The following is a 27,660-nucleotide window of genomic DNA, read 5'->3' on the forward strand; positions in this document are numbered from 1 at the left end:
TAACTGTTCACAATAACAGTAATTTTGACCAGAGGCGCCCAAACTTTTACATGTCCCTGTATCTGAAAACACACATAGGGACATGTCAATATGCAAAGAAACTAATCTAGGAAATTCTTAAATTGTATACCTTACACAGAGAGCATTTATAAAAGTAGTTAAGCCTGAATGAATGGTGTCATAAGTAATTACAACCTCCTCTGGATCATGAAAATTAGAGCCAATCAGCAAATTTAGGCATCATATTCGTTCTCAGCACCACAAAATTAGTTAAGTTCAACTGTTTTTGTCTCTGAACCAATTTGCCTGTAGAACAATGTTATTTATGGTGATAGGTAAATAGCGTAAAAAAGTGTCATGGTTGATTTTTTTTCCTCCATCAAAGCCATAAAAAATGTAATAACAATGTAATGCTGAGACTGTGTTCACACATTGCATTTACACTATCTTCTCATTTTTGGTGCAGACGCGAAGCTGCGTTTTTAATGTTTTTTTTTAATATTTCAGAATTCTTTGATTCTGCACTTAAAAATGCAACTTTTTTTTCTGGCTCCACATTATAGATTATAGAAAAAAAATGCACTAAACCGCACTGATCAGCAGTGTCTTTAGACACACAGTGAGCAGGAGTTTTCATGAAATCATATCCACTCTGCTTGGACTATAAGGCCGTATTCACATGTAGTGTAAATGCTGCTTTTTTTTTACGCTGAGCTTCTGCGTTTAACTGTCAAAGCAAGTCAGGTGTGATTTCATCAAAAATCTGCCCACTGTGCGCTAAAGATGCTGGTGAACTGTGCAGTTTTGGTGCTGAAAAAAAACATGTAAAAAACAGCAGTTACTTTTTCAAGTGCAGAATCAAAACTTTTCTATACTATAAAAAAAACACATCAAAAATGATGCTTCGAATCTGCAACAAAAAAGCATAAAATAAGGGGAAAACACACAAAATGTAACAAAAATGCAATAACCAGAGTATTTATGCAACATGTAAACACAGCCTTATAGACACAAAAAAGACAGATAGCATATAGTGAGGCTTATGTAAAAATGAGAATGTTGTGGCTGCTACAACTAAGAATGAATGAAAAAAAATAAATCTATAGGTCTCAACTAGAGATGAGCGGATTAATTCTTGAGATTCCAGTTCAGCATTTAGGTAAGGGGTACCTGGCAGCTAGAGAGGAGGCCCGCAAATCTCTTACCTTCCAGCGTCCCTTGTCAGGGCTGGCAAAAGCCACACCAGGGTCCTGTCAGAAGTAGTGATGAGCGACCATGCTCGAGATTTACGAGCATGCTCTGTTGTTTTCTGAGTATCTTCAGTGTACTCGCTGTTATGTTTGAATCACTCCCGCTGTGCATAATTTGCGACTGTTTGACAGCTTTATTACATGTGAGGAATGCCTGTTTCTTAGGCATTCCTCACATGTAATAAAGCTGTCAAACAGTCGCAAATCATGCACACGGGTGTGATTCAAACATAATACCGAGCACGCTGTAAATACTCGGAAAACACCAGAGCATGTGTGGCACCCCAGGGGTCTGGTTTCCACAGTAACGGCAATGTTATGTCTGAGAGCAGGTGGGAGGTCTCTTGGTCAGGGATCCTGTGCATGCCACACCTCCTGCCCAGTCCTGGGAGGGGAAGAACTTCCCCTATATAAACCTAGGGCTGAGGCAGGGTTAGAGAGTAGAGAAGAAGTAGAGACAGAGAAGAGAAGCAGCATAGGAAGAAACAACAGGAGCTCTGTGGGAGCAGTGCTACAAGGAGTCAGGGGCTGGCAGCTACAGAGCTCGCCCTGACTGAGAAGCTATCACCGGACCCGGAGTCCGAGGCTGTGGGGACTAACTCCTATCCAGCAGCAGAAACCGACCGGCAGGGGATTTCAGGTCCTCTGGCCAAGAAACCCGAAGGCACGGTCACACGCGTGGGACCAGCACTGCCGTCGTGGAGCGGAAGCCACTAGAAGGCCCCGAGTCACCGGCCATACGGGTGAGCACCACACGGTACACTCAGGGACGTGGGCTACTTTTACCCGCCTCTAGCAAGGTAGCCAGAAGAGTACAATTAGTTGGGGAGGCCTACAACTCCGCCTGGCCAGGGGAGATCCCATCTGCTCAAGGACTGACCAGGCCCCGACCGCTAGCCAGTACTCCGGGAGGGTCTATCTTTGTCACCAGTAAAGACCCTGAACTACACCGCATCGTCTCTGAGTGGTTCCTGCTACCCCCATCATCCACGTCGGCTGCCCTGAGGCCATACCCCTCCCGTTGGGGGTTATACCATCCGCGCTGCACCATCCTTCCATCGGCCTCAGCGGTCTGCCCTGCAGCGGCAGCTCCATAGCTGCATTCAACGGGTGGCGTAGTCGTCCTACATCTACTGCTAATATACAGCGCCACTTAGTCTGACTCCCTGGGCACGGACCGGTTCACCGCCACGAGACTACAACCCTCAACAGATCCGGCTCCGGGTAAGCTCCCGCGTGCGCAACGCTGCGCGACACAGGCCCAGGGGTGCGTCAACTTTTGGCGTAGTCGGCAGGATTTCGTGCCCGCAACCACCGGGTACTGCGTGCCTGAAAAAGACTGTTCAAACTTACCAGTGGTGAAGATTCCCGCCATCCGGCGCCATCTTCAGCCTTCTTCCCGCCATCGGTGAAGATTCCCGCCATCCGGCGCCATTTTCAGCCTTCTTCCCGCCTTCCGTGGAGTTTTCCCGCCGTTGGACGCCATCTTGAAGACGCCGCGCGGGAAGAAGAGGGGCGTGGACTCCAAAAGCGCGCGAGAACTGAAGCCCCGCCTCACGTCCAGACGTCGCGTAAGGTCCTGGAAGGAGCCCAGCAGACGCTGACGTCACAGGAGCGCGACGGAAGGTCCTCAACCCTGACGATCCACTGCGGAGCCGCGGCCTACGGAAGAGGATCATCGCAAGGTAGGCCACGGTCCACTAGGGGGGAGAAGGATGTCGGATACGGAGGAGAGCTTCACCGCTTCAACCCCCGCCAGCGCCACCGCTGCTGCAGTCATGCCTTTCACCATGCCCTATATCCCGGGGGCAGCCTGGCTACCCCAGTACTCAGGGGAGTCACATACCCTGCATGACTTTAGAGAAAAGTTGGATAGCCTCTTCCAGGTGTATCCCCTCACAGAGGAGCAAAAAGTGAGCATCCTGGTGGCCCAATTAACCGGGGCAGCCCAAAGGGAGGTAAAGTCCTGGCCACCTGGGAGGAGGACTGTCGCAGAGATACTAACCCGGCTGAGGGACACCTTTGATACCCGCACCTCAGCCGAGATCAAGCTTAGATTCTACGGGTGCAAACAGCGGGCACATGAGAGTATAAGGGACTATGCCCTGAACCTACAAGAGGCCCTGAGAGCCATTAAGCAGACCGACCCTGACGGCGTGGGAGACGAGGACAGGCTGTTGACTGAACAATTTATAGAGGGTTTATATTGCAATGCCCACCGAACCCAGTTGCGGGCAATGGCCTTACAGGACCCTCATCTGGGATTTGCACAGTTCAAGGACAGAGCCATCCGGGTGCTCCGAGAACCAGCACCAGGTGGCGTTGTGACCCACAGACGCCCCACTACCACTTACCACCAGGAGGCGGCGCCCTTGTCGGCAGGGCCTGTGGGAGCTGATGCGCAGGCTTTGAACAATGACCCGGCTCCAGACCTGCACCATCAGGTCCAAGAGCTAGCTAAAAGCGTTGCTGCGCTAACCCGAACTGTGCAGTCTTTACAGGTTTCCACTCCAGGGAAGATCCAGCTGGCATCCGGACCGGAGGACATCCCGTGGCGTCGACCAAGGAGGACCCCACCGGCCAGAGGAAGACCCAGCGACCGATACAACGAGGACGGACAACCCATCTGCCGCCGCTGCAATCAACCCGGACATATGGCAAGGTACTGTCCTTTAAACTGGCACAACCTGGGGTAGAGGGCCAACCCCCAGGAAAAAGATCATCAGGCCCATCGAACTGGCGCGACAGATATGTGGGAGGACGTCCAGTCTTGCCTGTGGTACTGGATGGCATCCCTATGAGTGCCCTATTGGACACCGGGTCACAGGTCACCACTATCCCGTACGTGCTCTTCAAGCAGTACTGGAATGACTCGGATATCACCCGCTACCCTGACGACGACTTGAGTATCATCGCCAGCAATGGTCAGCCCGTGCCACAGATTGGATTTAAAGAGGTGACCATTAAAATCGGTAGAGTCGAACTGGCAGCACAGGGACTGATCATTGTAGACATTGACAAACACGAGAGTCACCCAAAGATAACTCTAGGAACTAATGTAATTGAAAATTGTCTTGCAGAGGTGATTTTCCTTTTACAACAGGTTGCCAAGAACGCCAGCTCCAGCCAGCAGCGAGTGCTCCAGAAAGAGATCCGGGCACTGATGCGACGGCAACAGATAGAACTCTCCGGTGGTGAGATTGGTAGCGTAAGAATGTGTGACCCTTTCCCTATTGCCATGCCCCCAAAAAGTGAAATGATGATTTGGTGCCGGGCAGCTATTGGTCTGAGAGGTAGAGATTACCAGGCAATGGTAGAACCAGTTTACTCAGACAGTAGGCCCACCATTTTGACAGCACGGGGGGTGGTCAATGTACGCCATGGGAGGGTGCCCGTTCGCATAATAAATATCGGGAAGAGGGAAGTGTACCTGCCCCGGTATGCCACGCTAGCCAAATTGTATACCATCAATCAAAATTCCATACAGTCCGTTGAACCCTTGCCTCCATCTTCCCCGGAGGAAGGTAACGGCTCTAAGGAAACAATGGAGGACTGGTGAAAGGAACTACATTTGGGTACTGACTCCACTCCCTCACACCAGAAACAGGGAGTCTATTGGGTGGTTCAAGAGTACGAGAGAGTGTTTAGTAAACACCCGTTAGACTTCGGGCGAGTCAAGGGGGTAGAACACCACATCCCCACGGGAGACCATCTTCCCATAAAAGAGAGGTATCGACCCGTACCCCCTGCACACTACCAACACGCCAAGGGAATGCTTAGGGACATGAAGGAGGCTGGGGTGATCAGGGATAGCTGTAGCCCCTGGGCAGCTCCACTAGTCTTAGTCAAAAAGAAAGACAACACCATGAGGATGTGTGTAGATTACCGGAAAATTAACCGTATCACACACAAGGATGCGTACCCCTTACCAAGGATAGAGGAGTCTTTGGCTGCTTTAAGATCTGCTAACTTCTTCTCTACCTTGGATCTCACTAGCGGGTACTGGCAGGTTCCTGTAGCAGAGGCGGACCGGGAGAAGACCGCATTCACCACCCCGATGGGACTTAGCGAGTTTACCTGCATGCCGTTCGGACTCTGCAACGCACCGGGAACCTTCCAACGATTAATGGAGTGCTGTCTGGGCCACAGAAACTTCGAGACGGTCCTGTTGTACCTGGACGATGTCATCGTATATTCCAAGACTTATGAGGACCACCTGAAACACCTGGCGGAAGTGTTCGAAGCTCTGGCAAGCTACGGCTTAAAGGTAAAACCCTCCAAGTGTCACCTCTTGAAACCAAAGGTGCAGTACCTGGGACACGTGGTGAGCGCTGACGGAGTGGCTCCCGACCCTGATAAGATCACCGCAATTAAGGAATGGCCAAGTCCCTCCAGTGTAAAGGAAGTGCGGCAGTTCCTCGGGTTGGTAGGCTATTACCGCAGATTCATCCCCGGTTTCACCAAAAAGGCAGCTCCTATGCAGGACCTCCTGATAGGCCAGTCCCGGAAGGCCAAGAACCAGAAGCCGCCCTTCAAATGGGAGAAGTTAGAAGAAGAGTCCTTCCGCCAGCTGAAGATGGCCCTCACGGGGGATGAAATCCTGGCGTACCCTGATTACAGCCAGCCCTTTATCCTCTACACCGACGCAAGTAACATCGGGCTAGGAGCCGTACTGTCCCAGATCCAGCAGGGGAAAGAACGAGTAATCGCTTACGCTAGCCGAAAACTGCGACCCACCGAAAGAAACCCTGAGAATTACAGCTCATTTAAGCTAGAGTTCCTGGCAGTGGTGTGGGCAGTCACCGAACGCTTTAAGCACTACCTCGCTTCTTCCTGGTTCACCGTGTACACGGATAGCAACCCGTTGACACACCTGGACACGGCAAGACTCGGTGCCCTAGAGCAGAGATGGATGGCCCGTCTGTCCAACTACGAGTTCACAATCAAATACCGGGCAGGACGCTCCAATACCAACGCGGACGCCCTGTCCAGGATGCCAAACCTACCGGACGTAGGAGAAGATCCAGAGGGACTGGAAGAAGTCGAACTCCCCGCGTTCCACCGTCATGGGACTATCCAGTATTCCCATCGGGTAAGGAGTAAGCAAGCCGCTACGTTTAACCCCTTGCCTCACTACAACTGGGATGAAACGCAAGACAGTGACCCTGCCGTCCGGCTGGTAAAGGAGATGCTGACTCGGCCAGAGGCTCGCCTTGACCCAGACGCTCCGGAGGAAGCCAAGCAACTGTGGGCTGAGAAGAGTCGACTGTTCCTTTACAAGGGGAAGTTGTGCCGCAGAATGGTTAACTCCCGGACGCATGAACTAATCTGGCAAGTAGTGGTGCCGCGGAGAGACGCAGCCATGGTGATGGAGGCATACCACGACAGGGCTGGACACTTCGGATGGAAGAAGCTGGAGTTCCTGCTGCGTGGGCGGTTCCACTGGGTAGGCATGAGGGGAACCATCGAGAGGTGGTGCAGAGACTGTGGCCCGTGCAACCTAAGAAGGAAGGACCGTGCCAGCCAGAAGACTCCCCTGCAGTCCATCGTCACCCGGCAGCCGTTGGAACTGGTAGCCTTGGATCATGTAAAACTGACCCCAAGCAGAAGTGGCTACGTCTACGCGTTAACCATTGTGGATCATTACTCCCGGTTCTTGGTTGTCGTCCCCGTTAAGGACTTAACGGCTCAAACAGCAGCTAGAGCCTTCCAGCAGCACTTCTGCCGTCCACACGGGTACCCGGACCGAGTGCTGACAGACCAGGGACCTGCCTTTGAAGCGGAGGTCTTCCAGGAATTCTGCAATCTGTATAGCTGCCGGAAGATAAGGACGACACCCTATCATCCGCAAACTAATGGACTTTGTGAGAAAATGAACCAGGTGGTAATGGATCTCCTGAAAACGTTGCCCCTGGAAGAACGCAGTCTGTGGCCTGAGAAGCTGCCTGATCTAGTGGACCTATACAACCACATCCCGGTAGGTTCCACCAACTGTACCCCGGCTTACCTAATGCGGGCGAGACCTGGTAAGTTACCTGTTGACCTGGAAATGGGAGTCCTGACACCCGAGGACACTTCACGAGAAGCAGACTGGGACACAGAGAGGCAGCAGCAGTACCGGAAAGTACAGGAGAGCGTGGAGCGAAGTCTCTGTCAGGCTAGGGAAAGACAAGAGAAAACTTACAACCAGTATGCTCCCGCTGTTCCCCTGGTACCCGGAGAGCAGGTCTTGAAGAGGAAAAGACGGCTCCACAAGTTGGACGACCAGTGGGAGAAGGACCCGTACACCGTACTGCCCTCAAGCCACGAGAACCCGAAAGTCTGTACCATCAGTAAAGACGGAGGGGAGACCATAGCCATTGTATCCCGGGATCACCTGAAGAAGTGTCCTGAACAGCTACAGAACCCTGAAGAGGAACAAGAAGATCATCGACCCGTAGAGGAAAGGGAAGATATGGTTAGTACTGTGCTCGGAGACTTCCCTCGGTCCTGGACTCAAGTCAATGGTGCAGTTGTGGTACCCGTCCTCACGTTCCTCCAACCAGCATCCCAAGTGCCTACGGAGCAACAGGTAGAGCTGGAAGAGCAGCCGGTCCAGGAGGCAGAAGACTCCACACAAGCAGAACAGGAGGATCAACCCTCTGCTTATAGTGAGCCTGCCGTACCCCTAGTGAGCCAAAGAGCCGGTAGACAGCTGCCCAGTTTACCCTTGACAGCTCCTACACCCTGTAGTTCAGGGCTAGACAGTCAGCTCCGTAGGTCCACTAGGGCCACTAGAGGCCAGTTACCCGCACGTTGGAGGATTTGAAGTGTATAAATTGTTTTATTTGTGGTTACCTGTTTTTCTTGTTGCTTGTGTATAATTATGTGTTTCTAGTTATTTATAGGAGTCCTTGGTGGATTTACCGGGAATCCTTGTACATGGTTGGAGCGTAACCTAGGAATGGACTAAAGACTGTTAGGACTCGGGGCAGGACAGACCCCTACCTGGTTACGTCTCCCTGTTTTGGTGAAATGGACACCTTGCTTTTCTTCAAAGACTGCACCCGGTTGCGGACACGCCGTATCCATCTTTATGTGTTTTTCTTATTGTATTATTATTGTTTATACCTTGTTATGTTTTTCTAAAAATATGTTTAGTCCCGGAGTACTAAATTTCACTAGGGGGGAATGTGGCACCCCAGGGGTCTGGTTTCCACAGTAACGGCAATGTTATGTCTGAGAGCAGGTGGGAGGTCTCTTGGTCAGGGATCCTGTGCATGCCACACCTCCTGCCAAGTCCTGGGAGGGGAAGAACTTCCCCTATATAAACCTAGGGCTGAGGCAGGGTTAGAGAGTAGAGAAGAAGTAGAGACAGAGAAGAGAAGCAGCATAGGAAGAAACAACAGGAGCTCTGTGGGAGCAGTGCTACAAGGAGTCAGGGGCTGGCAGCTACAGAGCTCGCCCTGACTGAGAAGCTATCACCGGACCCGGAGTCCGAGGCTGTGGGGACTAACTCCTATCCAGCAGCAGAAACCGACCGGCAGGGGATTTCAGGTCCTCTGGCCAAGAAACCCGAAGGCACGGTCACACGCGTGGGACCAGCACTGCCGTCGTGGAGCGGAAGCCACTAGAAGGCCCCGAGTCACCGGCCATACGGGTGAGCACCACACGGTACACTCAGGGACGTGGGCTACTTTTACCCGCCTCTAGCAAGGTAGCCAGAAGAGTACAATTAGTTGGGGAGGCCTACAACTCCGCCTGGCCAGGGGAGATCCCATCTGCTCAAGGACTGACCAGGCCCCGACCGCTAGCCAGTACTCCGGGAGGGTCTATCTTTGTCACCAGTAAAGACCCTGAACTACACCGCATCGTCTCTGAGTGGTTCCTGCTACCCCCATCATCCACGTCGGCTGCCCTGAGGCCATACCCCTCCCGTTGGGGGTTATACCATCCACGCTGCACCATCCTTCCATCGGCCTCAGCGGTCTGCCCTGCAGCGGCAGCTCCATAGCTGCATTCAACGGGTGGCGTAGTCGTCCTACATCTACTGCTAATATACAGTGCCACTTAGTCTGACTCCCTGGGCACGGACCGGGTCACCGCCACGAGACTACAACCCTCAACAGATCCGGCTCCGGGTAAGCTCCCGCGTGCGCAACGCTGCGCGACACAGGCCCAGGGGTGCGTCACATGCTCGCTGAAAGGGTTAACAGAACATACTCGCTCATCACTAGTCAGAATCCATACAATGGAATACATAAGCAGAGCACCAGATAAAGCCCCTCCCCATGGGCGTGCATAGGAATCATGGGGCATCATAGCAGAAGTTTTAATAGGACCCACCCCCCCCCCCCAACAAAAATGAAAATAATTGTCGGGGTCACAGAAGAGAAAATCTCACAACTTTCCAGTCTTTACACAGTAATTTTCCTCCTGCTGAAGTCCTAGATTCCTCTTTTATTGCCCCATAAGCTATGATGCTAACAAAAGTGCCCCCCAGACACAGTATGATACCCCCAAGGTGAATTCCTCCACATGCACAGTATAATGACCCTACTGTACCCCACCTCAACTCCCAAGGCAAAGTATGGTGACCCCAACACAGTATGATCCCCCAACTGTGACCCCCACACAGCCCTCCATGCAGTATAATGGCCCCACACATCTCCACACTCCAGAGTATAATGCACTCGCCATGGTCCTCCACACGGTATAATGCACTCGCCATGGTCCTCCACTCAGTATAATGCACTCGCCATGTTCCTCCATACAGTATAAGACACTCACCATGGTCCTCCACACAGTATAAGACACTCGCCATGGTCCTCCACACAGTGTAAGACACTCGCCATGGTCCTCCACACAGTATAAGACACTCGCCATGGTCCTCCACACAGTATAAGACACTCGCCATACAAAATACTGGCCCCCATATAGTGCTCCATGCAGTATACTGGCCCCCATATAGTCCTCCATACAGTATACTGGCCCCATAAAGTCCTCCATATAAAATAAAATAAAAAAATCACATACTCACCTCACCTCTCCTGCTGCCGCTGCACTGCTCCGGACTCCTCAGCTCTGCACTGTGACTGATCAGCAGAGGGCGCGGTGGAAAGACGTCATCCTGCCCTCTGACCTGAGACATCACAGGACGCAGAAGACACCCGAGCTGCGGAGGCACTGGGAGAGGTAAGCATTGTGCCGGGACCCTGAGCAGAGCGGGGGTGGGGGCCCCCCGCCTGCTCAGGGACCCAGCACTTGCCCGGGTGCTGACGCAGGGCCTGGGAGGGGGGCCCGCTGCAGGGGCTCCGATGCGGGGCGTACATGGTGCATACGACTGCTATGGGGCCCCCCCGGCTCACAGGCCCCATAGTAGTCGCGTGGCCTGCTGCCATTAGCGGTACGCCACTGCTACTGCCCAAAGGCTGCCCCGAAGCACGAAAATCTCATTATGTCAGGAATGAAAATAAAGATTATAAAAGAACCACAGGACGGATTTCATCAACAAAGGTATCATTTTAATCAGTGTAATGTCGCCCACCTGACAGTGGAATCACACTGTGTACCGGTGCCACGTTACGAAGGTAATTAGATCCCACTCTTTATTTACCTATAGAGAGGAGAGGGAGATTATGATGTATAGTAGTCATTGTATATGACAATTGTTTATAGATTGGGATGATTTCTCCTCTTCCATTCGTATGTATTTACTCCTTGTGGTAATGAGTGGTGTAATGGGGATATCAGGGTGGTATATATACCGGTAACCTGTGGTGATCTGCTGCTACAATTTTAGTATATTTTTAATTCATTCATGTATTGGTTGCACAGTTTGTGTCACTCCGGATATTGTTGAAATAATAATGTTCAATAAAATATTTTCTACTTTTTCATATAATGGGCCTTTGACTCGTTGTTTCTGCTTCGGCATCCCCTGCAATAATATTGATTTAAACGAGTGGTCAGAGATATATATCCATGAGTAGGTTGCAATATGTATATTAGATATTTAACTATATTTAGCAACTCAGTACTTTGTTCTAATTTTCTCTCTTACACCTGACAGTGTATGTAGTTTACTGAGCACAAGCCTGCTGACAGGTGCACTTTAAGGCACCCCCTTACATCGAGATTTCAGGATGCCAATGGCCACACATGGAAGTTGGAGGCCTGCAGAAAGCCCCCCTGGCTGCCATGTCTGAACTCCTATGAAGACTGCTTCTATATCCTTTATAACCACAGATGAAAAGCGCCATTTAATAAATGGCGTTATAATAATAAATTATAATAATAATGAAATAACACCAAAGAATAAAACAAATAAACCATAAAGTTGGGTGAACAAAGTGGCCACAGCTTTATTATTATTTTCATCAAAAACATGAAATATGAAACAATTTTTAATTTTGGCCCTAAAATACATACCCATCATGCCAGTCACTACGCACAGTAAGGAGTATGTGATCTTTAAGGGCCAAAAGACCGCCAGCTGTGACAAAATAAGCCTACAACCTTAACAAAACATAACCAAACCAGAAAGGGAGGGAGGGAAGGTGTTCACCTCAAGGCCAGAGGTAGGAAAGAGGGTGGTTCCTTTCCGCCTTGTACATATATACCCCTTTATGACTCTTCCCTTTTTCCCCCAATAGCCAGTCAGAAGTTCTGATATTAGGAAGTCATCATTCACAATTTTATTTAACCCTCGCAGTCCCTGGCACCTTCGTTATTTACTATGGTGCCTGCAAGCCCAGTCATAGCTATACACTGAAATACTTTGGTAATGTGGTAATGCATTATATAGAACAAGCAATTAGTTGATTGCCGGGTAAGTTCCCCAATGTGACTAACAAATAAAAAAAAAAATGAAAATTTGAATCACCCCTCCTTTTTTCCCTTTAAAAATGTAGAAATAAAAAAATTAAACAAATTTGATATTGCAGCATCCGTCCAATATATGATAAAAGCCATAAAGAGAAAAAATTAAAGCGCAGCTCCACCCAAAAAATGTGATAAGAACTGATAAAAAAGTAGTATGCGCCAAAAATGGTACCAATAAAAAAGTCAGCTCGACAAAAAACAAGCTCTCAGACTGTTCCATTGATAAAAACGGAAAATGTCTCAGAAAATGGCGACACAAACAAAATATTTAGAGATAGAGACCCTGATTCCAGTGATGTATCACTTACTGGACTGCTTAGTTTAGTTTTTCTAAAACCACTTTTTGATCAGCAGGAGATTATCACTAGAGGACTAGTAAACCTACTGTCAGGTGGTCCTCCATATTCATGAGCTCTGTATAAACCGCCCCCACCACTGATTTGCAGCTTTCTGTGCTCACTGTGCATGGACAGAAAGCTATCAATCAGTGGTGTGGGCGGGGTTATACAGAGCTCAGCATTCAGAGAACTGGTAGATCTGCAGCAGATAAAACAGTGATTTTATAAAAATTACAGCAAGCAGCACAGTAAGTGACACATTGCTGAAATCAGGGTCTCTGCCCCTACATCATGGTGCTCTCAGATGGGGTAGCAAAAACTTGATAACATATTCCCTTTAAGCCACTTCTTCTACAGATACTGTTATGTTTCTGTATGGAACACAAATAAGCTCACATGCAGGAAACCTTAGAGGGGTTGTCCAAATTATGTTTAGTTTAAAGGGCTATCCCCATCTCCAAGATCCTTTCCCAATATGTAGTAGGTGTAATAATATTAATAATATTAGCAAATACCTCAAATTAGAAATGTAGCATAGTTCTTCTGGTAAGCTATGTCACTTACCCCATGTGCAGGGTACTGCAGTGGATCAGGTAATCGTGGTTATGACCACTAACAACTAACTAACTGTCACTATATGAGTGGTCGTAACCATGGATATCTAACCTACTGCAATACCCTGCACATGGGGTAAGTGACATAGCAAATCAGAAGAACTATACTACATTTCTAATTGGAGGTATTTTCATATATTGTTATTATTACTATACATAATACATATTGGGATAAGATCTTGGAGATGGGAATACCCCTCTAATGGAGCACTTTAATCTCCCTTGTGCACATGTACATCTAAGATTATGACCACTATCAACTATCTAACTAACTGTCACTATATCAGTGGTCGTAACCATGGATTCCTAAGCTACTGCAATGCCTGCACATGGGGTAAGCGACATAGTGTATCAGAAGAACTATACTATATTTTTTCTTCTCTTCTCTGTTCACACAAGTATATGCTCTTCTCCTGCACAATTCCTCTGCTTGCTGTATATGCCGCCATCTAATGCTCTGCTCCCCTGATTCAACTCACTGGTAGAATTCTCTGCTTGATCTTTCTGCTTTATCTGACCCATTCCATTCAATACTCACATATGTCTGTCCTTTCCCCACTGTAGATTTTATCTGATGTTTAGAGGTGCCAAACTGCAGAGCCTACAGAGTCCTAGCTCTGTCTTTGATCACCCAGCCATCTCCTGGAGAGATGAGCAGCTGCTAATTTAGCCACAAGCAGCTCCCACAATGCCACTCACCTGATGGTTTAGTGTGCCCTATATATTTAGAAGCTCCTTAAGGGGTGGACGTGTGCTGGGTTGTGCACGCGTCTTCTTGTGCAAAGTGGCTTCGGAGATAAGTGGCAGTTAGTCAGGGCAGGAGTCAGGGAACCAACACTTTGACCACTTACTCTCTTTTAACTATGTTTCTGTTAGCTCTCAATTTTTCCGCTATAGTCCTCCACTTTCTAGTAACCCCTCAAATCCCTACACCTAGTAAGAAACTCTTCATCTCTCCCTCCATCCTCCCCATTCATCTCACCTCCTCCTCCGAATTATTCCTCAACATTCAATCATGGATCTCCAAACACAGACAGCCACCTCATGCTCTCTCTTGCTCCCACCTGCTAACACTTTCTCTGCTCCTCCTCACTGCTGGAGATATCTCTCCAAATACTGGTCCTCCTCACCATATCCCCACAGTTACTTCTACCTCCTATCCACGACCTTCCACAAACTGTCGCAACCCTTCTAACCTAATACCCATCCAACTAATCCCCACTTCCTCAGTTGCACTAACAGGAGCTCTATGGAACGCTCGCTCCGTCTGCAACAAACTTTCCTACATCTACGACCTTTTCATTACTAACAAACTTTCCTTCCTCACCATCACTGAAACCTGCCTCACCCCCTCTGACACAGCCTCCCCAGCTGCACTTTCATATGGTGGATTCCACCTTTCCCACACACCCCGCCCCAATGGCAAACATGGTGGAGGCGTAGGTTTTCTCCTGTCAGATACCTGCGTTTTCACCCAAATATCACTTCCACCCTCCGTTACACTCCCCTCTTTTGAGGTGCACTGTGTGCGCATCTATTCCCCCTCTGACCTCCAACTGGCCGTCATTTACCGACCCCCAGGGCTAGCCACCACTTAGACCACTTTCTTAGACCACTTCACCACCTGACTGCTTCACTTCCTTTCCGCTGACATCCCCACTATCATAATGGGTGACTTCAACATCCCCATTGACACTTCCCACTCATCTGTCTCTAAGTTACTATCCCTCACTTCCTCCTTCGGCCTTGCTCAATGGTCTTCTGCAGTTACTCATAAAGATGGCCACACACTGGACCTCATCTTCACCGCCTCTGTTCCCTATCTAACCTCTCTAACTCACCTCTCCCTCTCTCTGACCATAACCTCCTCACATTCTCTACCCTCTCCTCTCCAGGTGCACAATGCCCACTCCACAAACTTACACACGCTCGCAGAAACCTCAAACACCTTGACCTACACTCACTCTCTGAATCCCTCCTCCCTCTTACAGACATAAATTCCTTACACAATGCAGATGTTGCTGCCGCTTCATATAACACTACAATAGCTGCAGCTCTCGACTCGATCGCCCCTCTCACACATACCAAATCTCACACAATCAACAGGCAACCCTGGCACACCAAACTTACTAAAGAACTGCGACGGGCCTTCAGGGTTGCGGAGCGGAGATGGAAAAGGTCTCACTCCATCGAGCACTTCATCGCATTCAAACAATCCCTCACTATTTTCAAGTCGGCACTCACTACAGCAAAACAAACCTACTTCTCATCTCTCATATCCTCCCTGTCTCACAACCCTAAACAGCTATTTAACACTTTCAATTCTCTCCTTAGTCCCCCAGCACCTCCTCCCTCTAATCTTATCTCAGCTGAAGACTTTGCCTCATTCTTCAAGCAGAAGATTGACACCATCAGACAAAGCTTTTGCCTAAAGTCCGCACAACCCCTCCTCATATCTGCTCAACCTTCCTCCTCCAAACCCCACTTTTCCACCATTACAGAAGGTCAAGTCTCCTCTTTACTCTCCAAATCACACCTCACCACCTGCGAACTTGACCCAATCCGATCCCACCTCATCCCTAACCTTACCACAGTCTTCATCCCAACCCTAACCCACTTCTTCAACCTGTCACTAACAACCGGTGTCTTCCCCTCATATTTCAAACATGCCGCAATCACACCCATCCTCAAAAAGCCCTCCCTTGACCCATCCTCTCTGACTAGCTACCGCCCCATATCACTTCTCCCCTTTGCCTCAAAACTATTAAAACAACATGTCCACCTTGAACTGTCCTCCCACCTCTCCTCCTGTTCCCTCTTTCTACCACCTACAATCTGGCTTCCGACCGCATCACTCGACTGAAACTGCCCTGACCAAAGTCACCAACGACCTACTAACCGCCAAATCCAAGTGACACTACTCCATCCTCCTCCTTCTGGACCTGTCATCTGCCTTCGACACAGTGGACCATTCCCTCTTACTACAGATTCTCTCATCTCTTGGCGTCACGGACTTGGCCCTATCTTGGATCTCCTCATACTTAACAGACAGGACATTCAGCGTCTCCCACTCACGCACCACCTCCTCATCTCGCCCCCTATCTGTCAGTGTCCCCCAAGGTTCAGTTCTAGGACCTCTGCTCTTCTGCATCTACACCTTTGGCCTGGGACAGCTCATAGAGTCTCACAGCTTTCAGTATCACCTCTAAGCTGATGACACACAGATCTACCTCTCTGGACCCGATATCTCCTCCCTACTAACCAAAATCCCACAATGTCTGTCTGCCATCTCATCCTTCTTCTCTGCCAGATTTCTAAAACTCAACATGGATAAAACAGAGTTCATCATCTTTCCACCCTCTCATTCATATCCCCCATCTGACCTATCCATCAACGTCAATGGCTGTTCACTCTCTCCAGTCCCACAAGCTCGCTGCCTTGGGGTAACCCTGGACTCTGATCTCTCCTTCAAACCACATATCCAAGCCCTTTCCACTTCCTGCCGACTCCAACTCAAAAATATCTCCCGGATCTATGCATTCCTCAGCAAAGACTCTGCAAAAACACTAGTGCATGCCCTCATCATCTCCCGCCTTGACTACTGCAACCTCCTGCTCTGTGGCCTCCCTTCCAACACTCTTGCGCCCCTCCAATCTATCCTAAACTCTGCTGCTTGACTAATCCACCTGTCCCCCCACTATTCCACGGCCTCTCCCCTCTGTCAATCCCTTCACTGGCTCCCCATTGCCCAGAGACTCCAGTTCAAAACCCTAACCATGGCATACAAAGCCATCCACAACCTGTCTCCTCCATACATCTGTGACCTAGTCTCCCGGTACTTACCTGCACGCAACCTCCGATCCTCACAAGATCTCCTTCTCTACTCCCCTCTTATCTCCTCTTCCCACAATCGCATACAAGATTTCTCCCGTGCATCCCCCCTACTCTGGAACTCTCTACCCCAACACATCAGACTCTCTCCTACCATGGAAGCCTTCAAAAGAAACCTGAAGACCTACCTCTTCTGACAAGCCTACAACCTGCAGTAACTACTGCTCCACCACATTACTGCATGACCTCCTCTACCCTCACCTACTGTATCCTGACTCATCCCTTGCAGACTGTGAGCCCTCGCGGGCAGGGTCCTCGCTCCTCCTGTACCAGTCGCTGACTCGTTTTGTTAAGATTATGTAAATGTTTTTGCTACGTACAGTACAGACCAAAAGTTTGGACACACCTTCTCATTTAAAGATTTTTCTGTATTTTCATGACTATGAAAATTGAACATTCACACTGAAGGCATCAAAACTACGAATTAACACGTGTGGAATTATATACTTAACAAAAAAGTGTGAAACAACTGAAAATATGTCTTATATTCTAGGTTCTTCAAAGTAGCCACCTTTTGCTTTGATGACTGCTTTGCACACTCTTGGCATTCTCTTGATGAGCTTCAAGAGGTAGTCACCGGAAATGGTCTTCCAACAATCTTGAAGGAGTTCCCAGAGATGCTTAGCACTTGTTGGCCCTTTTGCCTTCACTCTGCAGTCCAGCTCACCCCAAACCATCTTGATTGGGTTCAGGTCTGGTGACTGTGGAGGCCAGGTCATCTGGCATAGCACCCCATCACTCTCCTTCTTGGTCAAATAGCCCTTACACAGCCTGGAGGTGTGTTTGGGGTCATTGTCCTGTTGAAAAATAAATGATGGTCCAACTAAGCGCAAACCGGATGGAATAGCATGCCGCTGCAAGATGCTGTGGTAGCCATGCTGGTTCAGTATGCCTTCAATTTTGAATAAATCCCCAATAGTGTCAGCAGCAAAGCACCCCCACACCATCACATTTCCTCCTCCATGCTTCACGGTGGGAACCAGGCATGTAGAGTTGCACAAAGACACGGTGGTTGGAACCAAAGATCTCAAATTTGGACTCATCAGACTAAAGCACAGATTTCCACTGGTCTAATGTCCATTCCTTGTGTTCTTTAGCCCAAACAAGTCTCTTCTGCTTGTTGCCTGTCCTTAACAGTGGTTTCCTAGCAGCTATTTTACCATGAAGGCCTGCTTCACAAAGTCTCCTCTTAACAGTTGTTGAAGAGATGTGTCTGCTGCTAGAACTCTGTGTGGCATTGACCTGGTTTCTAATCTGAGCTGCTGCTAACCTGCGATTTCTGAGGCTGGTGACTCGGATAAACTTATCCTCAGAAGCAGAGGTGACTATTGGTCTTCCTTTCCTGGGGCGGTCCTCATGTGAGCCAGTTTCTTTGTAGCGCTTGATGGTTTTTGCAACTGCACTTTGGAACACTTTCAAAGTTTTCCCAATTTTTCGGACTGACTGACCTTCATTTCTTAAAGTAATGATGGCCACTCATTTTTCTTTACTTAGCTGCTTTTTCTTGCCATAATACAAATTCTAACAGTCTATTCAGTAGGACTATCAGCTATGTATCCACCAGACTTCTGCACAACACAACTGATGGTCCCAACCCCATTTATAAGGCAAGAAATCCCACTTATTAAACCTGACAGGGCACACCTGTGAAGTGAAAACCATTTCCGGTGACTACCTCTTGAAGCTCATCAAGAGAATGCCAAGAGTGAGCAAAGCAGTCATCAAAGCAAAAGGTGGCTACTTTGAAGAACCAAGAATATAAGACATATTTTCAGTTGTTTCACATTTTTTTGTTAAGTATATAATTCCACATGTGTTAATTCAAAGTTTTGATGCCTTCAGTGTGAATGTACAATTTTCAAAGTCATGAAAATACAGAAAAATCTTTAAATGAGAAGGTGTGTCCAAACTTTTGGTCTGTACTGTATATCTCTATCACATGTAAAGCGCCATGGAATAAATGGCGCTATAATAATAATAAATAATAATAATAATAATAATTGGAGGTATTTGCTATTATTATTATTATTATCAAACATAATACAAGATCTTGGAGATGGGAATACCACTTTGACAAATGTGTTGAGGATATGATATATAAGTATTGCAGGTGATGCTCTTGCACTTGTTAGTGCAGCCTTCCTCACAGAGCTCCATTTCTCAAACCGGTCTCTGGTGGAGAAGCAAATCACCAGACCTATCTCCTCTGCACCTAAGAAATCTGTTTTAGTGTATGTGCGGATTTGAAGCAGCGTTTTTTGCCTCTCCCTGGCAGAAAAAACGCATGCGGATTTTAGATGCATTTTTTAAGCGTTTTTGTACATCAATGAATGCTTTTTTGGAGCTAAATAAAGTTATTTGGTGGGACATTGCTTAAACCTTTGGATTACCATAGAACTGGAGTGAGTATATTGGTTATATTATGATTAAAGAATGTGTCTGCTGTAATTCAAATAAGGTGTTTGCTCTGTTTCTGTATGTTTATTTAACTCTTTAATTTAATTAAGTTTGGTCATGAAAAGGTCTGATTGACACCTTGTCATCACCAAACAAAAGAGCTGATCCCATTCACCCATTCTTCATTAGCATTTCTATTCATGTAATTTATGCGGCTGCTGTGAGCTGTTTTTTTAGCCTGGGAAGGTGCCATTAGGCAAACATGGTCTCTGGCCATTAAATAATATCTCACACCTGGTTCGTTAGGCGCTACGTCTCCCGATCAGCACTCAGCAGCGCTTTGAACGCTGCATATTTTTGTTGCGTCCAAAACGCAGTGTTCTAATGCCGCACTTTTGTTGACACTTCAATTGGTCAAAATCTGCAGCGGAGACTAGCGTGTCTGCTACAGAAATTGACATGCTGCGGGTGAGTTTGGATACATGGCCACGATCAGGTGCCGCTGCAGGTTTAACGCTGCGTGTTTATACAGCGTCAAACCCGCAGCGTCCAGATGTTACAGCATAGTGGATGGGATTTCTAGAAATCCCATGTCCACTATGCGTGCATCAGAGGCTGCGAATCACCTGTGGACACTGACATGCGGCGCGTCTTTTAGGACCGCAGCATGTCAAACTCTCTTGCGGAGTCGCTACTCTCCACAACAGAAATTTGACCACTAGAAAGTATAAAATGCGGTAAATCCGCATGGTTCAGTGAGCACATGTGGATATAGCTGCGTTCAATAGAATAAAACGTTTTGGACGCAGCAAAAATTTGCGTCCAAAGCAATGCTATGTCCGGAACGTAGGCACAGAGTCTAAAATTTAAAAAAAAAATGGCATGGGCTCCCGCATCATTTTTATAACCAGCAGAGGGAAAGCCGACCGCTGGGGGCTGATATTAGTAGCCGCGGAAGGGGCCATTAGCCAACAATGTTCCCTGGCTATTAATATCAGCCCACAGCTGTTTGTTTAGCCTTGTTTAGGTCTGGTGAGCTTACGATCAGGTGATGGTCACGTGATCATCAGCTGATCAGTAACATCACTGATGGTCGTGGCAGCTCAGTACACTGTGGGGCGCGCAGTGTACCGCTGGCCGCCGGGGACAGAACATCGCTGGGGACCAGGAGGACACCAGGGTCCGCCGGACAGGTGAGTATAAACGTTTACTTTTTTAGTTTTACTTTTTTTTTCTTTTTTTACTACCGCGGGCACGCGGGCTGGGAAGAGCACACTACTGCTCCTCCTATCCACGTCGCTCCCGCTGTCATCAGCGGGAACGGCGGTCGGATGAGAGGAGTAGTAGCCTCCTCTCCCGATGTGGGTACCCCCCGCAGTGCGATTCCTCACCTATTGACTGTCATTGAAAGCAGAAAATCCACATGTATAGATATTATACCTGCGGGTTTGCTGTGATTCAATGCAAGTCAATGGGTGCGAATTTGCCGCGGAATCGCGCAATAAATGGTAATGCTGCGGTTTTTACTGCAATGAAAATCTGCAGCAGAAATTTTCGCATCATGTGCGTAGCACATCCGGATTACCATTGCTATACATGTTAGACCCATTAACAAGCAGTTTTAATGCGTTTCTGCAGAGGAAAAGCCGCTGCGGAAACACATTAAAACCGCATTGTGTGCACATACCCTTACATTTGGAGGAGGCTGGTGGAGAGGTCCATTTACATTCTCCTCCAAAGAGAAAACAAAGCTGGAAAGTGGTATCAGAATGTATCAGAATTAATCTCCTGTTGATTTTGTTGCCTGGTTGCCTCTTCTGTTTGTCATTTGACAGTAATAAGGGTTATTTTTACACAATAGTCACTGTCTACATTCTATAAGGTCCATAGACGCACAGACACACGCCGTACATACATATCCATAAACAACAGAATGTAGTGATAAAACGTATCAAATAACAACTAACTGCAACTTGATCTATAGAACAAAGGCATACAATGCTAATTACTGGCAAAAGAGCTAGCCTAATAAATACATTGGTGTATAAATACTTTATGTCTTCTACTTATATAGATTTTTATTATATCAACCAGTCACAGAACATGTAATCAGTAGGACCGCAATGCAGCATAAATGAGGCTTGATGGTTTATATGACTTGACTTTATTTGGAAAGTTCCCTGTGAAATGAACAGTAGCTGTGGCCAATTATGGAAAGAAATGGAGGATATCACTTAAATGTATGAAAAGGTTTAGTGACGCCTCAGTAAATCACACTCTATATATAATTGAGCGTACGTTTGAGTCTTAAACCTTTGCACTGAAAGAGTAGATTCATCTTTAAAAATCAAATTGCACTTCATGTTTCATTCAAACGGCATGAAATCTAGATTAAAGGTTTTGACCACGATTAAAAAAAAAAATCTGTTTTCTTTTACAAACAGCACCACATCTGCCCACAGGTTGTGTGCGGTATTACAGCTCAGCCTCATTAATTAACTCCAATGGAGCTTTAAAAGGGTTGTCCTCTACTTAGGCTGCTCCTTCAAAAATGACACATTGCCCCATGTAAAATAAAAACAGCATATATTCACCTCCTGGACCTGCACCATTCCAGTGGTATCAGAGCTGTGTCTGCGGCTCCTCACAAGACATTGTTTTATCACGTGAGCTCTGCAGCCTATCAGAAGCCACTAATGGGGTACGACGATCACACTTCCCTCATCATATAACGAAGTGTGAGTGCTATTATGGCCATACCAAACTTGATTGGATTTTCGATAGTCAGAAAAATTATGTACAAATGGAAAGAATTCAAGACCATTACCCTCCCCAGGAGTGGTTGACCAACGAAAATCACTCCAAGGTAACCTCTAGGCAAATAAAGGCCTGTGTCACATTAGATTAGCTAATGTTACTTTCATGAGTCCATCAGGATGAAATTAAACAACAATGTGCACGTCAGGATTACAAGGATAAAGCCACGTTTTTCCAAAACCAACACTGCTGCCCAGTGGCGTACCACCAATGGCAGCAGGTCAAGCAGCCTCCATGGGGCCCGTGAGTCAAGGTGCCCCAGTGCCAAAGCTGGTTCCGGCCCCCCCTCAACCGTCACCACACGTTCAAGTGTATTGGTGACGCGCCCCCTGGGACATATTCCTTTTTGAGGGGAATACCCGGCACCGGATCAGATGGGGGGTTGTAGTCTCCGAGCGGCTGAGACCCGGTCCCGTGCCCAGGGCGTCAAGCTATGTGTTATGTGGCAGTCCTTACTGATGTTATAAGAGTTCTTTTGTGTCGACTACGCCACCCGTTGTAATGCGGTCACTGTGGCCGCCGCTGCAGCAGGGTCCGCTGAGGCTGATGGTGGATGTGCAGCTTGGTGGGATAACCCCCAACGGGAGGGGTATAGCCTCAGAGGGGACAGGCGCAGAGGATGGGGGTTGTGGTGGTGCGGTGCAGCCGGCAATGAAGACAGACTCGGGTTGTGCAGTTAAGGGAGTTTACTTACTGCTGATGTTTCGGTCACTCCAGCTGTTAGTGACCACCCGAGCCGTGCTGCGTCCACCAGGTCCTGGATCCGGCCAACCCCCAAACAAGTCCGGAGCGTGGCCCTGAGCTCTCCCTCTGTCCTTTCTTCAGCCGTCCCCACCAGTGATCCACCTAGGTCCAGCTCCCTCGGGCCTTCTGTTGGGCAACCCTTGGCCTTAGGTTCCCTGACCCTCCATGTGGTATGCCTTCAGGGTGGATGTAGTGGGTGGCCGTGGCAGATGCTGCCCACAGCCTCCGGTCTCTGGCTAGGGATGTTTTTGCCCCCACCAGCTTGGGTTCCGGTACCCTTGTGCTGACTCCTCACCCGGTGCTCTAATTTGGGTTCTTGGGTCCCTTCAGTCTTCCCCCTCTGGGTCTTTCTCTTTCTTTCTCCTCTCTCTCTCTCCAGGGCTGCTGTTTCCTTCTCTCTCCTCTCCAACTGACTTGTTCTCAGCGTCTGACCCTGATCTTAGTTGGTGCCCTCCTTATATATCCCTCTATGTGTGAGCTCAGGTGACCAGCACCCAATGAGCTCCTATCACTACCCAGACTGCTCCCCCTATCTGCCCCTACACTACATGGGATGTACCACCCCCCTCCCACTCCAGCCAGGAACAGGCTCGGTTGTACCTGCACATTTCTAAGTGGGAGTACCGTCGGCCTGCTCCTCTGGAATGGGATGTATGTAGTGCATGCAGTCTATCTGAGCTCAGTTCCACACTCCTTCCTTACCCGGGAGTGGAATATCACACCTCTGGGTTGAGGTGCAATACCCCTGTAGCAGCCGAATCCTCAGGGTGCTACATTCCCCCCTGGTAAATCACAGCACGTCCTCGGGCTGTAAAGACAAAAACACCAAAACATACAAAATTTTTATATGAACATATAAAACATGTAAAACATTATATATATAAAAACTTTTTCATATAAACATTCTCGTCGTCTCTGGTTTCAGATTCCTCCTCCGGACACTGTGCAACGTGTGTCCGGGAAAAGTGCGACAGTCTTTCTAGAAAAATGGTTTCTCCTATAAAACCGGTAGGGGGCGCTTTAGGAAGCGCAACTATATACAGGGGAATTTGAAAGTTGGCCGCTCTCAGTCCTCGGCCAGGTAAAGGGAAAGGGATGGCTGCTCACAGTCCTCAGCCTGGTTTGGGTAGGGGACACACGGGTTAAACTGTTCACTGGTCCCAACGGGGACTAAACTTTAAAGCAGCCACGGTTACTTGGGTACCCCGACAGGTAACTATATACAGTCCTTTGTACTATCTCAGTCATAGTACCTTCTAGCCTTGAACCCGTCCGGGTCTTCTGGCTCCTCCTCCCTACACCGCAACTCCTCCTCTGTCAGGCGATGCACGTGGAGGGCGTAAGGTCCCTTGGCACACTTGTGCCGGGTGAACGTTACCTCGTCACCGACGTAGAGGTCACGGCCTTTGTGACCCTCTGGCAGGTGGGACTCGACGTCCCGTCGGGTAACGAAGACGTCACCCATGGTGTTCCGGTCCTTTATGAAGCCCCACCCATGCTGCGCATTAAACTTTATTACCGTCCCGATGGTACGGGGACGATTTGCTGCACAGGGGTCCCTTCTGGTCCGACTCTTTTGCTCCGCGCTGCGGGTCTGGGCCCATTGCTCTCTGACCCGCCTCTCCTCCCGTTCTCTCTTAAACTCTGCCAGCTGTTGACGGCAACACTCTGTGCGTTCAGCTGCAGCTGCCCGAGTCTCTCCGGTGAACCCCATCAAATCTTCTCCCGTGGGGTCCCACACGAATTGGGCTTCTTCTAGTGGAGGCGAGACCCGAGTCACGGGCTTTGGAGCCGGAATCAGGGGCTCACACAGGGGACCTAACTTCTTTTGTCGCTCCAGTTCCAAGAGTTCTTCGGGCCAGATGAAAGGCCGCCCGTCCGGCCACGCCAGCTGGCTGAAGGGGTCCTCTCCCAGAGATGGCACCCTTGGTGTTTCGGGTGCGGGCGCGATGGTGGGGGCGCCCAGGTTACCCAGGCCTTGCGGCCAGGCCGGGGGCATCTGGAAGGTAAATGGAACTGTTAACACGGCGGCGCCCTGGGCTACCTGGCCTTGCGACCAGGCCGGAGGCTCCGCGGAGGTAGATGGCTCTGCTGGGGATGCGGCGCCCGGAAACGCTAGGCCCTGCGACCAGGCCGGAGGCTCCTCTTCCTTCGCCACGCTCCGGGTCACGACGCGTGACGTCACCGGGGTCGCGACGGCGGCTTCCGGTCGGGGCCTAGTCGGTGGCGGTGTCATGGCGGTCTCGGGTACGGCCGGGGGACCTTCGGGCTCTGCGACGGGGAGCTGGGGCAGATAAGCGGTCTTCCGGTATGGGGTATGGGCATCCCCCTTACCTGCTGCCATGCGTCTCGCTCCCTCTTCTGCGCCGTCTCCGGCCTTGGGTCCTCCCGCGTCATCCGCAGAGGCAGTCGGTGTCTTCTTCCAAGGGAGCGGGTTCCGTGGACGGGTTCCAGCTTGCTGGGCCATCTCCCGGCCCCACTCCGCCAGGATCTCCCTCTGCACTCGGGCCATCCTTCCCGCGAGGCCCTCCAGGGCACTCCGCGCGCACTCCCGATCTCGGGGAAGCTGCGCCAGGATCTCCGCTAAGCCTAGCGGGGTTGTTGACTCCAGCAGGCTCCTGACCATCGGGTCGGTGCTGCTCTGCTCTCCTCTTTCTTCTTCCAGCAGGCTCCTGGCCAGCGGGCCGGTGCTGCGCTGCTGCCGCTTCATTCCCGGGTCTACTCTTCCTCTCCTCGACTCCGGGTGCTCTCGCTCTGGACACCTTGCCTCCGGGTGCGCTCGTTCTAGACTGCTCCAAGCGACACCCATCTTTTCTCTTCTCTTTCGTCTCCTCCCACTTCGAGGGCGGTCCCGGGGCAACTCGGTGACTGTCAGCTCCAGGGGGAGTTCTTTCACGCTGACAGACACCTCCAGCATCACAGTCTCTGTTGGTGGGGGCGGTTTCCACTTTTGGCGCCATTTTCTGTCCTGGCCCACGATGGGAGGTGGCCTCCTGCCCTCCTTTGGCACGCCCATAATGGCGTCCGCTGCTCTTCCAAGGCGGGAAATCTGCGGTTTTGGCGGGAAGCGCTTCCCAGTGGCGGGAAACTCTGCAGATGGCGGGAACAAGCTGGAAATGGCGGACAATCGGCGGGAAACGACTGGTGATGGAGTCCGATGGCGTGGACCCTCCGGAACCGGCGGGAGACTTCTTTCTGAGGTAAACTTGCACTTTCCTTCAGGCACGCAGTACCCGGGTGTTGCGGGCACGTAATCCTGCCGACTACGCCAAAGTTGACGCGCCCCCTGGGACATATTCCTTTTTGAGGGGAATACCCGGCACCGGATCAGATGGGGGGTTGTAGTCTCCGAGCGGCTGAGACCCGGTCCCGTGCCCAGGGCGTCAAGCTATGTGTTATGTGGCAGTCCTTACTGATGTTATAAGAGTTCTTTTGTGTCGACTACGCCACCCGTTGTAATGCGGTCACTGTGGCCGCCGCTGCAGCAGGGTCCGCTGAGGCTGATGGTGGATGTGCAGCTTGGTGGGATAACCCCCAACGGGAGGGGTATAGCCTCAGAGGGGACAGGCGCAGAGGATGGGGGTTGTGGTGGTGCGGTGCAGCCGGCAATGAAGACAGACTCGGGTTGTGCAGTTAAGGGAGTTTACTTACTGCTGATGTTTCGGTCACTCCAGCTGTTAGTGACCACCCGAGCCGTGCTGCGTCCACCAGGTCCTGGATCCGGCCAACCCCCAAACAAGTCCGGAGCGTGGCCCTGAGCTCTCCCTCTGTCCTTTCTTCAGCCGTCCCCACCAGTGATCCACCTAGGTCCAGCTCCCTCGGGCCTTCTGTTGGGCAACCCTTGGCCTTAGGTTCCCTGACCCTCCATGTGGTATGCCTTCAGGGTGGATGTAGTGGGTGGCCGTGGCAGATGCTGCCCACAGCCTCCGGTCTCTGGCTAGGGATGTTTTTGCCCCCACCAGCTTGGGTTCCGGTACCCTTGTGCTGACTCCTCACCCGGTGCTCTAATTTGGGTTCTTGGGTCCCTTCAGTCTTCCCCCTCTGGGTCTTTCTCTTTCTTTCTCCTCTCTCTCTCTCCAGGGCTGCTGTTTCCTTCTCTCTCCTCTCCAACTGACTTGTTCTCAGCGTCTGACCCTGATCTTAGTTGGTGCCCTCCTTATATATCCCTCTATGTGTGAGCTCAGGTGACCAGCACCCAATGAGCTCCTATCACTACCCAGACTGCTCCCCCTATCTGCCCCTACACTACTTGGGATGTACCACCCCCCTCCCACTCCAGCCAGGAACAGGCTCGGTTGTACCTGCACATTTCTAAGTGGGAGTACCGTCGGCCTGCTCCTCTGGAATGGGATGTATGTAGTGCATGCAGTCTATCTGAGCTCAGTTCCACACTCCTTCCTTACCCGGGAGTGGAATATCACACCTCTGGGTTGAGGTGCAATACCCCTGTAGCAGCCGAATCCTCAGGGTGCTACATTGGCATTCTGTATCCCGATACAGGTGAAAGCAATGAAGCATGTTTTGTGGACAGAGGAAGCAAAACAAAAGTTTTTTTTGGATTAAATGAGAAACATTATGTTTGTAGGTAGAAAAACACTGGATTACAGCATAAAAACATCATACCATCTGTGAAACACGGTTGTATTAGTATCATGGTCCAAGCCTGCATCTGAATTATTCCTGAAAATTCTAAAAGAAAATGTCAGGACATCTGCCAACGAGCTGAAGCTAAAGTAGACGTGGGTC

Source organism: Phyllobates terribilis, unplaced genomic scaffold, assembly GCF_046119375.1.
Source record: "Phyllobates terribilis strain yellow unplaced genomic scaffold, ASM4611937v1 Scaffold_2__4_contigs__length_985480577, whole genome shotgun sequence".
Lineage (NCBI taxonomy): Eukaryota > Metazoa > Chordata > Amphibia > Anura > Dendrobatidae > Phyllobates > Phyllobates terribilis.